Source organism: Pollicipes pollicipes, unplaced genomic scaffold (genome assembly GCF_011947565.3).
Source record: "Pollicipes pollicipes isolate AB1234 unplaced genomic scaffold, Ppol_2.1 Scaffold_3447;HRSCAF=4054_pilon_pilon_pilon, whole genome shotgun sequence".
NCBI lineage: Eukaryota > Metazoa > Arthropoda > Thecostraca > Pollicipedomorpha > Pollicipedidae > Pollicipes > Pollicipes pollicipes.
In genome coordinates, this window is record NW_023596297.1 from 10,021,980 (window position 1) to 10,039,376 (window position 17,397).

The window sequence follows — 17,397 nt, forward strand, 5'->3', positions numbered from 1 at the left end:
GAGGTGGGTAGGTGCACAATGCGCGGCACTGGGACACGACAAACACAGCTTTGAAACTTTTATTGGCGTCCATAGCAGATAAGTTATAATACCACATTCGAAGAAATATAACAATTGTCGTTTAGGCAGTATAACGGTGCGAAACTTAAACAACAGGTTTTAAAAGTTTTAGGAGTAATTTTCTAATCACACGACTCACATGAGCGATTTTCTGCTTAAAATTTAAACGCATGCTTGTTGAATGTCTGCGTTGATTAAATTACTATTGGCTGGCTATAAGCAAGCCCATGCATGTATCGCCAGTTCTGATGTCAGATCTCTTCCTACCAACTCAATGAAACTAAAAAAAATCGGTAGCATGTTTGACGCAGACGTAACAAAACAAATTCCTCTATCCTGATGTATTTCCTAATACGCACGCGGTGCGATACGTACCTAAACATGGTCCACAATGAAAGATGATTTAATAAAATGATCCCCAAAGCCCGTCTGCTCCATGCAGCGCCGACGCAAACAATGATGGCGCAACCAGCACCCAACACCCTCGACCGATCCGCGCCGCTGATTGCCAGGCCCAGCATTACCTTCTAATCTGCGTAAATTACAAGCATGGACTGGAAAGAAAAAAACTTAAAAATCGCCGTTTCGCACGATTAGCTTCTTCTTAGTTCGACACACGTGATCTACTTATCAACAGCTATTTGTCGCCAAAGACCCAACTAAAACATGGGTTTCATCATAACTTTTGCCACACCCGTCCTAATGGCATCCATCCTGTCACATTGTGCCTGAATGTTGTTCCGTCTAGCGTCTGCCCATCTCATGAGATCTTGCACCGTCCACTTGTCGCCGTCGTAACGCAGGAGAACTTTGTTCAGAGCCGAGGCTCATTTCTATCGAAATCGTCTAGAACGCAACAATAAGCGTCAGGTAATAATCATACCTGTATGTAAAAATACGTGGTTAACAGTGAGCATGCGTAAAAAAGCGGTTAGTAATGATCATACATGGTCGTCATAAGTAAGCGGCATTGTAGGATGCTTTGACCCGATGAGACTTTTGGTTATGCTATCGTTATTCTTCATACTCATACACGATCCATTCGACTTTGGCATCCGTGTTGATTTCGTCCGTGCACCGTCATACTGACGGCGCTTCTAGTTCTTTGGAACCCTTAGTCCATGTTGAGCTCGCGACCATATAGTGCACTTTTCCGCTAGGTATGCCCCTGCCCCCCTTCCCAGATTGAAAAGTGTCGAATTCGGGGAAAAACAGCTTTTGTAGCATTTTGGGTTCGGCTTAACCTTTCTCCCCGTTCTATCCGCAACTCCTTGGAACCAGGCAACATCCGTTGCATTTCAACCGCCTGGAGGCCACACCAAGCCTGCTGCCACTGCCGGTCACATATTGGGCCCTCGGGTGTTCTACGCCTTCCTGGTCGTAGCGATCTCTTGTTTTCCGTTTCATGAACTCTCGGTGTCTGGTGCCTTCGGCGGTTTCGCAGTCGCCCATCAGACGTGACGTTCTTCCGTCTCAGAGGAACTTCGACCGTCACGACCGCGGTCAGTCTTCGTGTCCGTTGAGATCTTGGCAGCCATCTTCATCCTGCATAATCCCAACAAATCCCTGGTAATTTAAGAGGCTTGTTGGGCTGAAGACGTTTGGCCCGTGAACCTGCGTCGATTTTCCTGGCACTAAAATCAGTCCACGCCCTGGCGGCCTTGGCATTCCGCGAACGTCCCACTCCATCAGGCGTCATTGTATATACTTGTTAAAGTAAACAACCCGCGTCTGATGGCCGAATGGCGACCGCGCACCATCGCGACGCCAGTTGTGACGCAGGGACGATTGTTCCGCAGTGCTGGCCAAAGCGGCGGGGGACATGGACGGCGGCCGTGCTCTTTAAATTATAATTCTTCATCTGGGCGCCGCTGACCTTGCAGTCAGAAGAGGCGCCGGACACCTCTGCGTTGATCGTCGAGCGTGCGCAGGCGCCTCATCGTGTGCCTGGTGTTAAATGCACTCCTTGTTGATGCCGACGTAAAGGGCACTGACGTTTTACAGGAAGGCTAGCGACCACGGATGCCTATCCTCCACTACTCGGAGTTTTGTCCACTGACGATCGAAATGCCCAGATCTCCTTGGAGTGTGACATTCATTCACATGATAACAAGTAGAAAAACACGTTCCTCAGAACACAGGATACGCTGCACAGGTGCGCGGTGAATACCACTAGATTGCAAGGGTGGTATAAATCGTTTGTGACAATTTTCGTGCGGCCCACAAATGTCAGAGCACCAATAAACATCAACCATTGAATCGCCGCAGTCCGAGCTAAAAAAGGTGGATGGCAAAATGACCACTAACAGGAAAAACAATACAACAAAAGAAGCTTGTGAAGAAAAACTCTGAACGGCTCACCTCAAACCTCCCGCTTAGTAAGATCTGGCGCCAATGGTGAATCAACCGGCCAACAACCACGTCCACTTACGCTGGTTTCAGAAAAGGCAAAGCGACCGCCACGGCAACGGCTCTGCTCGCCGTCCAGCGCAGTGCGGGCCGATCCTCCGCTGCGCCGCGTGCGTCTCCTCCCCGCCGACCCTCTGAACGCGGTATGAGGCCCCGAGCCCGCCGACCCTTTCCCGCAAAGGATGTCCCGCGCCGCGCATGCGCACTAGCATCACGCCACGTCACCGTTCCGGGAAAAGGCAGACGAGCCCGCCGATATAAGAGCCGCGTGGAGCCGACAGCGGCTATTCGTACGCGGGGACGCCTCGGGTGGGGTGCTCGCGTGGCGGTAAATCGCGAGGGTGCGTACGCCGAATGCGTACGGAAGCGTTCCAGGGTCGTTAGTCACGAAACGCGTACGTACGCATGTGATGAATACCTTCAACTGGAGCCTGTCGCTTCATGACGACGCTCTGACGGGTCGATCTTTTCAGTAAATAAGTCACCGATTCGGACCGGTGATTATGTGGCTGGAATTCTGCAAAAAGAGTAATTGAGCAATAAACAGACCCTCATAAAATGACCCAAGCAAGGCCCAGACTTCCTACGGCGCCAGCGCGCAGCTCGTTCACATGCGGCGTCTGCTCAGGTCGGCTAACATTATACCATCGCGCCGGTTTCAAGTTAAGGCCCTGGCAGTTGATGACATTTGCCATTAAGTCTCGGGCAAGTGCGAGGCTCTGCTTCAACTTGTCCTGTAGCCTAGCCATTAATGAAAGGAGCGCAGCAAGCGGGAATGGCCACCTGCCCTCCGGAGGACACCTCCACGAGCAACGCCTCGAAAATGACCACGTCCCAAAACTATCAGACCGACGAATACTACGGAACGCCGCGTCAGAGATCAGCAGGCCTGACGAGCCCAACAGCCGTCCCCATCACGTGACCGTGATCAGGGCGCGTCGGCGTGGTCCTGCGGCCCCGAGACACATGACCGGCACTGTCCAGCGGACGGCGGCTGTGTGCCGCGCCCCTCGCCCCGCGCCGCTCAACGTCGAGTGAAGCCCAGGCGGCGGCCGCGGCGTGGCGCGTCTCCAGGCCGGCCGCGGCGCCACTGGCGGTCGATGGTCGACCGCCCCATCTGGGATGTGACTGCCGCCCCACGGCGTCGGGGGGGGGGGGGGGGAGAGCAGGCGGCAGGGGGCTGTGCCGGTCGGAACCGGGGTACGAGAGACAGCGAGAGAGGATGAAGGCCGGCCCGCATAGCCGGGCGGATGAAGGGGAGGGGGCGCGCTGCTGCTGGCCTCACGCCGCTGGCTGCGCCTGGTCTGATGCGGCCGAGGGCCGCCCTGCCATCCCCGGCCAGCCTGGGTCGGTTCTGTTGACGTAGCGACCAGCGCTCGGCGAGTACGCAGCGGCGGAAATGCGTTCAGCTGGCAACTGGCGTGTCACGCCGCCACAAACAGCGCACTCAAGTTTGCTACTGTGGCGGAACCCGTTTTGACTGGGAGTTTTGACCAATGAACCTCACACACGTGTGCTGAAATTGATAAGAAATACTGGTCATTAAAAAGCTAAACCTCGCCAAAACATAAAACATGCGAATACAAATGCATGATACAATATTGCAATGACAAAAATAATACCATTTTAAAATTGAATGTAGTTTGCGAAAAACAGCACCGAATATGGCGGCTAATTGATTTCCCTAAAGCATCTTTTCAAAAAGAAGACTGATCAAACGCGTGAAATTTTTAGCTACATAGCTGAATACGCAAATATCTCCGCAACAGATTTAAAAGCGCCAACCAGGGGCTTTACATCCTTTTCGGGGGCTCGCCAGGGGCTTCATCCTTTAAAACCTTTCGGGGAAGCCTGCGTACCCCCCCCCCCCCGCCCCGCCCACGCTCCTCTGAGCCTCCCGATACATATGATAAAAGAGGAAGTACTGTGCCAGATAAATCTAGAGCAATTATCATAACTGTTGACATGCTAGATAGTCCTAAACCTATCACTATTGGTATCACTTTAATTTTATATCGAATAGTATCCTTTCGATGCTCGCTTTATGTTTTGCCATGCTAACTCCTTACTCCGGACGCCAGTCTGCGAATATTAGGGCAAGTTTCTTTCAAATGATCATGCCTGGATGGGGATGAAGAACAATTGGCTGCAATATGCGGCAGCTTGTAAAAGTTCAGGCTAGCTCAGATAAACGATATAAGTAAGTTAATGCATATTTTCTAGAAGAGTGGCAAGTGTATTTGTCACAGAGTCGTGGCTGTGGTGGTTAAACGATACGATCGGTAACGGTGGTTATCTCCAGTGGTCCTTTTCTGATTCGCAGAGATGTTTCTGTGAATTACACCCTATTCTAAGCTTTTCGCGGAAAGGCAGCTTACAGTAGCTTGAAATGAAAAGTAATTCCTCCATGGGAAAAGCATTTCTAATCTACAAATTATTTTAAAGACCGACTAGTTTTACATCAAGGACTCAAATAGAAGTCGCCGAAATCCGAGAAGAAATCATGTTTTGTGGGTAGGTTAGGTCAATCGTTTCGGCTCAGCACCCAAACCGATTTGAGAAAATGACACTCGTCCATGCAGGTACCTAAGATACCTAAGGTTAAGAACCCAAGGCCAGTCTGCGAGTGTTGACCGGCTTTCCACAAGATAACACAGGTAGATCGGGAAAAGAAAATGGACTGCAATATGCGCTAGCTCTTTAAAGCACTAGATCGCCGACCAAAAGTTAGCACACGTTTTCCTCAACAGCGACTATCGTGTATGGTACACAATCGTGATTGTGTTGCCAATCGACTGCCAATTTAAGGGCAAACCACGAGCAGCGACAGTGGTATTCATAAGACTTCCAAATCCGTGAAATTGTGGCTGAAAAATATGTGGCGGGTAAAACAATACTGCCATTTTAATTTTATGTTTAAGCACGCGCACAAATGAAACAATTCAGGCATTGGAGTATGCTCCATACATATTTCCATCAAAAACAGATCCATGACTTTCAAGAAGGTAACACGAGGTCACTGGTCGTCCGCATGTCACGTGTTTTTTTTTTTTGGAATGTTTGACAGATCACGTTGGAAACAACTATTTCATACCGATGGGTGCAGCTTTGTACATACAGTTGACACATCAGATATTTTTACAAGGATTACATTACCTTTCACAAGGGAACAGTGTTAACGAGTGATCTAAGACAGCGTTACTGATACTGCTGCTGCCATTCTGCTGTTTGCTGACGTTTACACCTTAGGCAACGTCCACAGTACAAACTTGTATTTCTAGTCATGTACGACAAAGTGTGTGTGCTTATTCTGATCAGTCTGCGTTGCCAAGTCCAAACTGACCTACACACAGGCGGCATGGTGTAACCCTCCGTGTAACATTTAGCAAAGCCGGTCACACGATTTCGAAAATAAGAAGTGGCTTACATGCTAAATAAAAACTAAAGTAATCGTGAAATTGCATCTGGTGCCATGACGACGAAAACCTCCATATCAGCCTGAGCAATTACTTTGTGACAAAACAAAATTGACGCCGTTCTGATGATCGATAACAGGTGTGAAGTTTCGGAGCGAGCTGGGCCACAGCCAAACTACATTCCCCTCTAGCGGACGTGCTGGGCGGGGTCGTTGACGACTTTTGCGCCGTGGCTGCCTACCTGGGCTGAATGTGTTCGCGGCCGCTGAGTTGGTCGATACGCTGAGTCATGACGCGTTCAGCTGGCTCTTTGGGCAGGGAGTCCACCGCGGCGCGACTCGTTACCTCGAACGCTGGAAGAGGGCTGATCGGTGTGCCTCGAGAGCCGATGGAGTGACCGCGAGAGTTGGTGACCGGGCTGAATGTTTCTGGTTTCCGCGTTCCCACATCGACTGATGAAGGTCGGTCGTGAACATTTTGTGGGGTTCCTTGCCACCTGACGAAGGTCTTACAAGCGGACACGAAAGCTTATGCAGAGGGAAAAATATGTTGTGTGGTTGCCACGACTGAGCCAAAAAACGTGGCATTAACTATTAACCTATCTCTCTGTGAATCAATGTGTGAACATTTCTCGGTGTGAAAATTTCTCTGTTCAAACGGGTCATCGTCACTTCAAACGGGTCATCTAAGCTCTAAAAAAGAAGTTGAATTTTTAGCACAGAAAGATTTTAACCCCAAAAATTTTACCAAAAAATGTCTGGACATTCGCTTTCCCACAAACTATTTACTGAAACCAATGCAGACAAAATCAAGTTGCAAAATAAGGAGCAAAAGTAAACAACGTGCTTTACGACGAAGCAACAATGAAAATACAATGCAAGTATCTACAATATATAGCGAGTAAGTACAACGAAAATTTCACAGGTCTTGTGAGGTAGGGAAGAGTTGAGTGAGTTGCATCATGTCCAAGTAATATCAGGTGATTTATTCCCAATTTATGCGATGGATGTCGGTCTTGAGCCACTCAGCTGACGCACAGCAGCTACCTCTGCCCGTAAGTGTACTTCCGGCCGCATACGTGTATGCGTCTTGGGATGGGGACGACACATATGTGTTTTGCATATCATTGAAAAGCATAGCGATCAGAGGAAGTGTACATTTTTAATGTATCTTTATTCATGAATGGCATAATCCGGCCAATCTAAAAGTCATATTGAGAGGAGGGAAATGCATTTGCTGTATATAATGCGAAACATTGTTGAAAACATAGTTGACATCGTACAACAAACAAACATGGTTGAAAAATGGCAAAAGCGTGTCATGTCATAGCCACGACAAGTTACGAAATGCCACAGATAAGCGAATTTGGTCTACATGTCGTAACGCATCTAGGCTACTTTTGATGTCACTTCGTATATGACAGCAAAAACATAAGCTCAACTTTCCCCACCAAGCGATGCAATTTACTCCAAGTTGGGCAAGCTATCTCACTTGAAGAGGCCATTCAAGGGTAATTCACAAAACAAAACCACGTAAGTTGTTAAGTGCGTGTTGTGAGGAACAGTATTCACGTAGATGAAACAGTAATGATAGCCTTATTCCTTAAAGGGAAACCAGGAGACTGGAGATACAGATGCGTTGATATTTCGGCAACACACCTTCATCGAACTAATAGCAGGTGTATGTTGTGCGGTTTACAGAAGACTTCTGCTATTGTTTCGATAAATACATGATGCCGAAATATCAACGTATCTATATCCCCATTCTCCTGGTTATTCTCCAAGGAATAAGACTATTATTACTGTCTTATATGTGAAAAACCAACGAAGACATGCTCTCCGAAACTTTAACACCAACTTTGCAGCTGAAGGCTATGATTTTCTGCAGGCATAACAACATTAGTGCTGTCCTCACTAGTCATAGCAACAGGGATTTCAGAGAGCAAAACCCTTTTAACTGTCGTTTTCAACCGGTGGTGAGCGATGGGGTCAAAAAGATAAGGAGACTTGGGCAGTGGCGAATGTGCAAGTTCCAAACGGTTTCATTGTAATGACAGGCGTCAGTGGTGTTCATACCGTGGAAAACAAGTGGAAAAACTGAACATATCACAGTAACGGAATCACAAATGGAGACATTAAGTGCATCAGATAAGAAAACAAAAAAGGAAGCGAGGGATATGAGTGACCGCTCGCAGTTATTCCGATGTTCAGCTGTTAACGAGCAGCAGCAGCGCTCAGCAGTGTTTGCACACCACCAAGGTCTCAAGCGTCCTGCTGTGGAAATGCGGGATTTATCTCCAAATTTCCAGTTTGCGACCAGAAGTTGGTGATTCTTTCTGTGGCGAGGAAGGCTCGCATACTAACCCCAATAGTACTAGCTGGCCGAGAGGCATCTCGATGACACCACACAAAATACGTACCGTGGCTGGCGTAGTGCGCCGTTTTGGTCCTCCCACCAGTGTTGTTTTATTTTACAAACATATTCAGCAATGTCGACGAAACGTAAGACACAGCCACGCAACTAAGATACGGCTCTTTCGTGATGAGCTTTTTCCGTCACCCATCTTTCCTGACAAAAAAAATTTGCAAATGAACCCCGTCTATTACGAACCGTGCTTGCAAATCCTGCTGTAGTTAGTCAAAGTCTCTATTGGCTCTTAGCTATCTTATGCATATATATATATATATATATATATATATATATATATATATAGGTCACATTTAACGGCTTGGTAACATCTGTGATGCCTTGAATTCCTTTCAATCTGAAGAAATTGCAAGATACGTGTCACATCAACTACCCAAACATGCAGTCTTCGTCACCTCTTAAATGTCAAGCCCAAATTATTCTTGCTTTCCCACTTGCAAGGAAGTAATGTCTCGACTGCTCAAACACTGTTACCGCAGCTCATCGCAGTCCATCGCAAAGGTATTTAACCCTCAGGAACAGCTTTTACGTAAAATACAAAATACATACAATTAATGCAGCCTGAGCGCAATGACCTATCTTAAAAAATAAAACGAGGTTTACATGAACTTACGGCACATCTTATGACTGAACATTCAGTAGACAATAGGCTTTGCATGTTTCAGATGCGGGAAAAAGATCATTCATCCTCCAGCAGTTTGTTGTGCGACCATCACGCGTCTTTAAGACGCGTGATACGACGCGAGCCCCGAGCCATCAGATGATGTTGAGGGCTTTGGGGAAAGTTGACGTGAGCTGTGATGTTGTCAGTAAACAGTGAGGTTACTCCATGTTTTCCAGAGAAGGGCATCTATCGCTGTCCACTGGCAAAGTTCTTTAGATCCCAGGATTGCATTCTGATATAAAGGAGGAAAACTATAAAGAAGCATCTCCAATACCGTTGCCGATGGCGAGTCGAGATAAGGTGGGGGCGGGGGGGGGGGGGGGAGGGGGGCAGATAACCTTTTGATCAACACGTCACTTGGAGAAGCACTTGGGAATATATCAATCGAACGGAAATGCGTGCATGCACGGCGTGCGATGTACCTAGTCACAAATTACTTATGTTCTTTGCTGAGGAATTCCTGTCAGGGAGTACAAAACTGAGAGTGAAAGAGCCATGTCAAAACAACATAGAATTACGGTTACGTTGCTCAATCAAGTTGATCCACACATTGTAGAATGTCCCACCCCTGGTACCACAAAACATATTTTGAGAAGGCAGAGGGGATGAATTACCTGATAGATAATAGACTCTCCGCCCCATTCATCGCTTCTCTCTCGATGTGAGGTACACCACACAGCGTTGTTCGTTTCGTCGCTTTTGTCTCGATGTGAGGTACACAATACGGCGTTGCTTGTTTCGTCGCTCTCCTCTCGACGTGAGGTACACCACACAGCGTTGTTCGTTTCGTCGCTTCTCTCTCGATGTGAGGCACATCACACGGCGTTGCTCATTTCGTCGCTTCTCTCTGGATGTCAGGTACACCACACGGTGTTGCTCGTTTCGTCGCTTCTCTCGATGTGAGGTACACCACACGGCGTTGCTCGTTTCGTCGCTTCTCTCGATGTGAGGTACACCACACGGCGTTGCTCGTTTCGTCGCTTCTCTCTCGATGTCAGGTACACCACACAGCGTTGCTCGCTTGGTCGCTTCTTTCGATGTGAGGTACGCCACACGGCGTCGATAGTGCTGCGGTCCACCCGTCGGATAGACCACGCAGTCCGGCCCTTGAGAAGGCGCGTGCGCCGGGTCCGGTGCGATTCCAGCCTCGCGCTGACGCCTGCCGGGTTGACAACAAATTCCTATTAATGTCCCCATCCACAGTCTGCGCCTCTCCGTGCGACGCTTGCTTTCTACGGTGCTGCCTTTGTACTCCATCTCTAAGCAAGGAGTGTGGCTCGGGCTAATGCAGCTAGGAGTGCTCCTCCTCCACTAGCCACTCAGGCTAGTGGAGGGGGAGCACTCCTAGCCGTGTTCCACGGGTGACCGTTATAAAAGATCGCCTAGAGCCGGGCGCCGTTCACGTTCCCATGGAGCCCCGTGTTTATGGAAGTAATTATTTCGAGAACCAATACCATGACACCTCAGTGAGCCGGACACGCGTAATAATGTACGGATCAACGTTGGGAAATTATCAGGGGATGGGCACTAGTCCCGTGCGTGTGAGGCACTGCTGACATCGCATGGAAAATGGTTACTTCTATGCATTTCAATAGGAACTGCTTATTAGCTTGGCTGGTATGTGCAAATTATGGCCAGGCAATACGCAACAAATGCTTGAATTTTCGACACAAGTTTTCCACTTTCAGTTGTCCTAGAGTAATGCAACAGCCACAATTACAAAGAGATTCTGTTTTGGGCCCAGCCCAGGATGTAAAACAACCAGAAGATTCCCACATTGGTTCTGTTTCGTTGAGCTCCTCTCGTCGCAACGCTAGAATCAAAAGTGGTCTCACATTTCCTTGCCTGCGAAATGACCTATATCGAAGTAAAATACTTATTGCCACAAGGTAAAATACTTATTGCCACACACAAGAACGAATCCTTTGCATACGAAGACACAGCCTATGAATTTAGACAAAATATCACAATTTTCACGTAAATATTGAACACTGTTTTTCTTCGGGGCGGGGGGGGGGGGGGCAAATACATTTAAGACACCCATGAAGGCCGTTCATATGAGTGAGTTGCACATGATCAGCGTGCATGAGTTTCGGTCTTCACCGTGTGCTGCGAATCGTGCACGGTTTGTCTTCCAAGTTCTGGATCCTTGAAGCCATTATTTACTCTTGCGGATACGAAAGATATAACCCAGCTTCATGCATATCAGTTCTCCGTACAGTGGAATTGGGCTTGGCAGAATGACGACCCACGCGGTCTGAGCGTGCACCGCGCGACCCTTAGGCCGAGACGACCAGTTGTGTGCCGTTTAATGTGGAAACCTCACGTGTGCGGAGCTCATGATGCGCTGTATGCACACTTACCCTGGAACAGTCACTGCTGTCCTCAAGGCACGAGTCAGGAGCACTGCGATCGACGGGTATTATAAATATATTATCATGTCTTTGTGTGAGTGAATCACAAAAATAGTATATTCTTGGTTACTGGAAGCCAGATATCACCGACACTACCGGTGGTCCAGCCCAGCCTGCTACGGTACGTGGCTGTTCGGTACAAAGGAAGTGGCAAAGACATGCCAAGCAAACGCACAGATATTAGCATTGTGCGTGACGTTACACTTACACTTTAGAAAACAGTCTTGACTCAACCGACGGGGCTTTTTATTTGCGGTGCCACGCGCTTTACATATCACTGCCTGATTTTCCGACAGTGGACGATGGCACGCCACATTAATGAATAAGGCGCAGTGCGATTCAGCCATTTTTTATGTTACGTCCGAAACGTTCAAGGCTTTTGCCGCTGCACCCGGGGTCTCGCTGAAGCACGCTCACATGGCAGAGGCAAGCGCAGCACGCCCACCCGGCGGGCGGGCGACTCGCTAACTATCTGCCTGACTGAGAAGAAGCAAACCGGACGAGAGAGCGGGAATGAGAGGGGCGAGAGTCGGGACGGCCAGAGCAGGCGCCTCCGACCTCGCCCCGCGCGGTTGAGCTGGCGGTCGGGTTTCGTCCGTCGAATCCCGCCGAGCCGGGCGCTCCACGCTCACGGATTACCCGTCCAGAGGTCATGGGAGGACAACATGCAGCATGAGAGATGTCCCAGCGGCCACGCCAGCTTTCGGCGAAATAGCCGAGGATTTGCCATCACACCACTGACAGTCGCCGATCATGGTAGGATGGCCTCGCCGGCTCGTCTCCGCATCTTCGAGCCTTCCCGTCCGGACTACGCCTTGATCCAATTTCCTGGCGACTCAAGCATTTCAAACTGGATTCCACTTTTACTCAAACATAACGAAGAAAACAAGGAAATAAAAACAAACACTAGAGGTGTGGTGTCACGCGGTGTTTATACCCTTACGCTCTTCTTAAGACAAGCCGACCAAAATCCCATTAGTTTTAAATCTGTGCGAATATCTTGAGTGCAATGCACCGCTACGAATTTTTGTATCTTTTGCCGCCCGCCGCGCACCACCGCCGGTCCCCGAACCATGCTCGCCTCGTGCAAAAGCCGCCACACCGCCGAAATCCTTCTCTGCCACAATGACTCAGGTTTCTGTGATTGGTATCCACCGTCGACCGCAGCTGGAGCGCCGTCCGCTGGCCTGCCGCCACCACCGGCATATGGACCGCACGGGGAGAGGAGAGGGATGCCACCCCCACCACTGGACCACGGACCGCGCGGAGGGGTGGCGGAGGGGAGGGGGTGGGGCTGGCTGATGCCGCCGCCACTAGACCACGGACCGCGGGGGGGGGGGCTGGCTGCCACCGCCACCACCGGACCACGGACCGCGCGGAGGGGGGGGGGGGGGGGCTGGCTGACGCCGCCGCCACTGGACCACGGACCGCGCCTTCCGCACTCTGAAGTCGCCGTCACAAATCCGCATTCGCCACAATTAGCTCAAATATCGCTGACTGGTGTTGGTCGGGGATCACCGCCGAGAAGGCAATGTCGTCAAATGGAGGTCAGGCTGTGTGAGTCATGGCGAGATCGACCAATTAAATTAAAAGTGTCCGATAACATTAAGACGAGGAAAACTACGACACCCATATAAAAGGACTCCCTCGAACATGAATAACGAGTCTGGATTCAGGGCAGCTGACCGCCGACCGCGTCAAGAGCCTTCGTAACACTCGAGGCATGCAAGTCCTCGCCCAGTCATGCTTGTGGTGGCCGGTCAGGTATTCAATAATAAACTAACCAATTTTACCCCTGAACTAAGCTGTTTTAATTCTTAAAACAAGCGAGTGGCGTCCTTTGCACATGGAGCGTTGATTGCGGTGGCCGTTGCCGTTGTATCTGTCTGACGTGCGGGCTAGCCTGGAGAGGAGGCAATCCGTCGGTGTGCGAGATCGAGTCACGAACATAATGCCCTTATTCTAAATGGTCGAAATATGCCGTGTGTGTATTGCGGCGGGCCAGGCTGGCCGGGTGGCATGCTTGTGTCTGTTCCAGAAGGCTTTTCCCGTATTGTTAGCGTTCTCTTCGTGTAATTGATTAGGCGGTCTGTGTCCGTGCTTGCATTTCACTAGGCGGTCTGCCTATATTGCTCTTACTAAGTGGCCTCTATGTCTGTTGCTTAGCTAGATGATCTTTGTGTGTTATTGGTGGTCTCTGCTCGTTTAATCTCACAGGCGACCATGTGTGCTACTAGCGATATCTGCACATTTAATCTAACGCATCTATTTGATTGATGCGCACGCGTAGTGGAACAGTCGCTTCTGTCCATGTCTATAGAGTCAAGCAAAGTCACAACATCACTGCTGAAAGGAGTTCTCACACTATAAGCCCATGACAGTGGGCTTTAGTACAATTAGTATTGCACGTCCATGCTGCTGCAGTGCGGAAAGACCGCTTTCGGATATGGGCTGGTGCGTGAGAATAGAATGGTGCGTCCGGGAGGTGCCATAGCTTTTGTATCTTGTGATGTGTACGTGTATCGATAAATAACGCGTTAGCTCGTGCATCTCTCGGCGTGTATGTTCATCTATGGGTTAAGGTAATTAATAATCAACACAGTATTTAGCGAGCCATGTCATCATTTTGTCAAGCGGTTCAGTCTGGCTTGAAGTTACTTTCAGCGGTGACTATTCTTTTATCCGAACCGTTCACGTGTTTCGTATTGCCTCATCGCTCGCCGTTCCGAATCACTTCCTCGCTGTTCGGACTATGGGCCCCCTTTGCTTCCATTAATTGCTGCGAACTATTGGCCTTTTCTTGCGCGTAGCCATTGGTATAACGTGATCTTGCATTGTTTGACTCCATTTCTGTCAAAACATTGTGTGCAGAACACACTTCTTTCACGGCGAGCCAATCGTGCAGCTAGTTCGGAAACTCATTTGTCAATAATTCTGACGAATGTGCCCTTGGTAGCGCTAAATGACAAGACATGCTGTATGGGGGAGTCACACACAAACATAGTTATCATGCTGCCGTGAGAGTGGGGTCTCAGGGATCGCTTGCTGAATAATGCAAACGCTTATGACTTATATGGCTTATATGGCTTATATACTGAAAGTGGTTGTGATATATTGCAACGACATTTCAGGTTTTTCGACTGAACGGCTGGCTTACTCCCCCGTTTAAACTTGTGTTTTGGCCATATTATTTAGTTGTGCTCCACTTCATAGCAAAACTGCCGCGCCCCTGGAAGTAGGTTGTGTGACGTGCAATAATGAAGTTAAATGTGGTTAGCCATAAGCTCCTGGTAGAAGGACCTCGTCAACCTTCCCAAAACGTCCTTTCCAAGCAGGGCAAATAAAAACAGGCAATCATATTTACCTGGATATCCAGCTGGTCTTGGGTCAACTGGAAAGGCAACGGAGGCTCATGCCGTGACGTGATCCGCCATCATGAGAGGGGTGCCTGCTGCTTCCGGTCCGATGTGATGCCGAGGACGGCGATCAGCTCGGAACGTGCTGAGCTCCTGGCGACGGAAGTGACGCAACAATTACGTACAGCTACTGCGCTTCGGATTTGGAAGTATGGGTTCAATTCCTGTCACAGGTCCAAATATTAATAACTCCGGTTTGCATCCCAGTGCGTTGATGCCCTAACCTGCTAAAGACCTGGCAGTTGATGCGTTGACCTGCTAAAGATCTGGCATTTAATGCGTTGGTCAATTTCTTAGCATTTACCCGAGCTGTGTCTTGCCTACTTGTGTGAAAAGCCCCATGCCCAAGGCACTCAACGTTGTTGAATACTAAACGTCACTGAACACCGGATTCATAAAACTGCAGTTTCGAAAGCACCGCGTCAGTGCTAGCACAGATGCGGAATGGGGAACAGGTCATGTTTACGACGCATTGCATAGCTGATCTCTTGGAACCCTTGCACCAATATTCTCTCATCGAGCACGCAATAACACCGAGCCTTGGCTGATTTACCACGGCGTAAATAGCGAGCGCTTTATATGCTGACATAAAATATTAACAACAAAATGCTGTCACGGGATGCTGCAAACCACAAGCCTGAGGCATTTCTTTTTAGTAAAAACAAATGTAGCAAAACGAGAACAGTTGAATAAGGCGAAGTGACACAAATTCGGTCGTGACACAATTGATACACTTCACTTCGATAATATTTGTTAACGTTAGTTTCAAACACCGTGTAACTTACGACATAACGAAAAAGGACGCTTCTAGCAAAGTGAAAACCGAAACATGGCACACCTAAGTCAGTTTTTTGCGTGGCCTAGAACAACCCTAGATAATTAATAACGTAAAATAATAACTAAATAATATAATAACTAGATAATAACTAAATAATAACTAGATTATATAACAATAGTATTTATAACATAATAAAAGCAGAAACCAATTAGATAATAACTAAATAAAGTGATAACTATAAATAAACAATAGGGTTCCACGCATGCTTAGAATTTTGTCAGGCTGGTTATATAAGCCTCTCCTTGTTAGTAAATGATTAATAATATAACTAGATAATAACTAAATAATGACTAGATTATATAACTATAGTATTTATAACAAAATAAAAGCAGAAACCAACTAGATAATAACTAAATAAAGTGATAACTATAAATAAACAATAGGGTTCCACGCATGCTTAGAATTTTGTCAGGCTGGTTATATAAGCCTCTCCTTGTTAGTAAATTATTAATAATTCAGCTCAGCTGCTTCAATGGCTTTGAACGTGGCGTTCGCAAAAAATATGGCGGTTTCGCAATTCAGCGCACGGAAATCATTTGGCGGTGTTGGTAGCACCGCTTTGGGCAATCTAACCACCCCAGTGATTTCCAAATGCGCAGCCAGGTTGTCACTTACTGCGGCCTTGACGTTGATTTTGTTGGAGTTATAACAGCTCCCCACGTTTGTTGTCCTAGACTTGGAAACGGTGCAGCGCGAATATGATTTCCGGTTTCGTCACCAAATATTCACGGGTGCTCACGAACGTTTCGAACAGGACGGACAGGTCGACACGCAGTGCGGCGGGCGTTCAGGCGTGGACGCAGCGTCACGCGACGGGCGTCAACGTGAGCGGAAAGCCGACGGCTGTCCGCCGAGGTGGCACACTCACAAAAGCCCGAGCCACACTTGCACGAGTCAGACCTCCTTTCGCACGAAAACAGTAGTGTGCATAATTATCACCAGTTCTTGCAGATGTCATACACATGAAACGTCCCCACTCTTCACGTGCACTGACGCCACAGTTCCATTCGCAACTGGATTCGCCAATCTGTGTTGCCATGCGCTCGAGCACATCAATGCTGGTTTTGAGGTATGATGGTTTGCGGTACCGTCAATCTTCCGTTGCAACCAGCCTTGTATCAGTTTTCAAGTCGTCTTCCGGATCTCACCACCCAGAGAACCCCATCTCATGTTAAAGCTTCCGAACTGTTTTACGATGCTCGATTCAATTCGAACAGCGCGCGCAGCCAAGCCATCGTGCAGTCTTCATCCTGCGCCCCGCCCACACACCAGCGGCGTGGCAGCGATCTGACAGGCCAGGGGCGCGAGCTGCACTCACGGGTCAAACAGGGCCGGAAGGTCAGGCGCCCGGCCGCAGAGCGCCGGGCAGGACGGAGCTGTGCAAGGGCGCAGCCTGGGTCACGTGGCGACGAACTATGACGCACAGCTGCGCTAATTTCGGCGCGACAACAGAAGAACTGGGTGCCGATTATCAAAGTCCCAGGAAGTGAGCCGTTGTCTGTGCCGATGTTGCTGTCCCTGTCTGCGCCCATGACTGGGGAAACTACCCCGAGGCCGCTCCACTACGCACGGGAGTGCGCGGGCGGCCGGCTTCCTCCGCTCGCAGGAATGCGACTCGAATGGAAGTGAAGTGCTCTGAAATATCATGAGATTGGATTTGCGAACTCACCGCTTATTAGATAAAAACTCATTGTTTCCATTGCTTGGTTCCGCGACGTAGGAACCGCGGAGGGGGCAACAATATTTATCAGCT

The 17,397-nt window shown here is 48.8% G+C and overlaps 1 protein-coding gene across 1 annotated transcript in view; it reads right to left on the reverse strand.

Annotated features, from left to right (window-relative positions):
- Nucleotides 1-16,837, reverse strand: part of LOC119091598 (E3 ubiquitin-protein ligase TRIM33) — a 41,284-nt gene extending 24,447 nt beyond the window's left edge. The window contains exons 1-2 of the mRNA XM_037214407.1: nt 16,260-16,837; nt 14,755-14,899 (exon numbers count right to left, since the gene is read on the reverse strand). The gene's annotated coding sequence lies outside the window, so the exon portion shown is untranslated. The remainder of the gene's footprint in view (nt 1-14,754; nt 14,900-16,259) is intronic.
- Between the last annotated feature and the right edge of the window lie 560 nt (nt 16,838-17,397).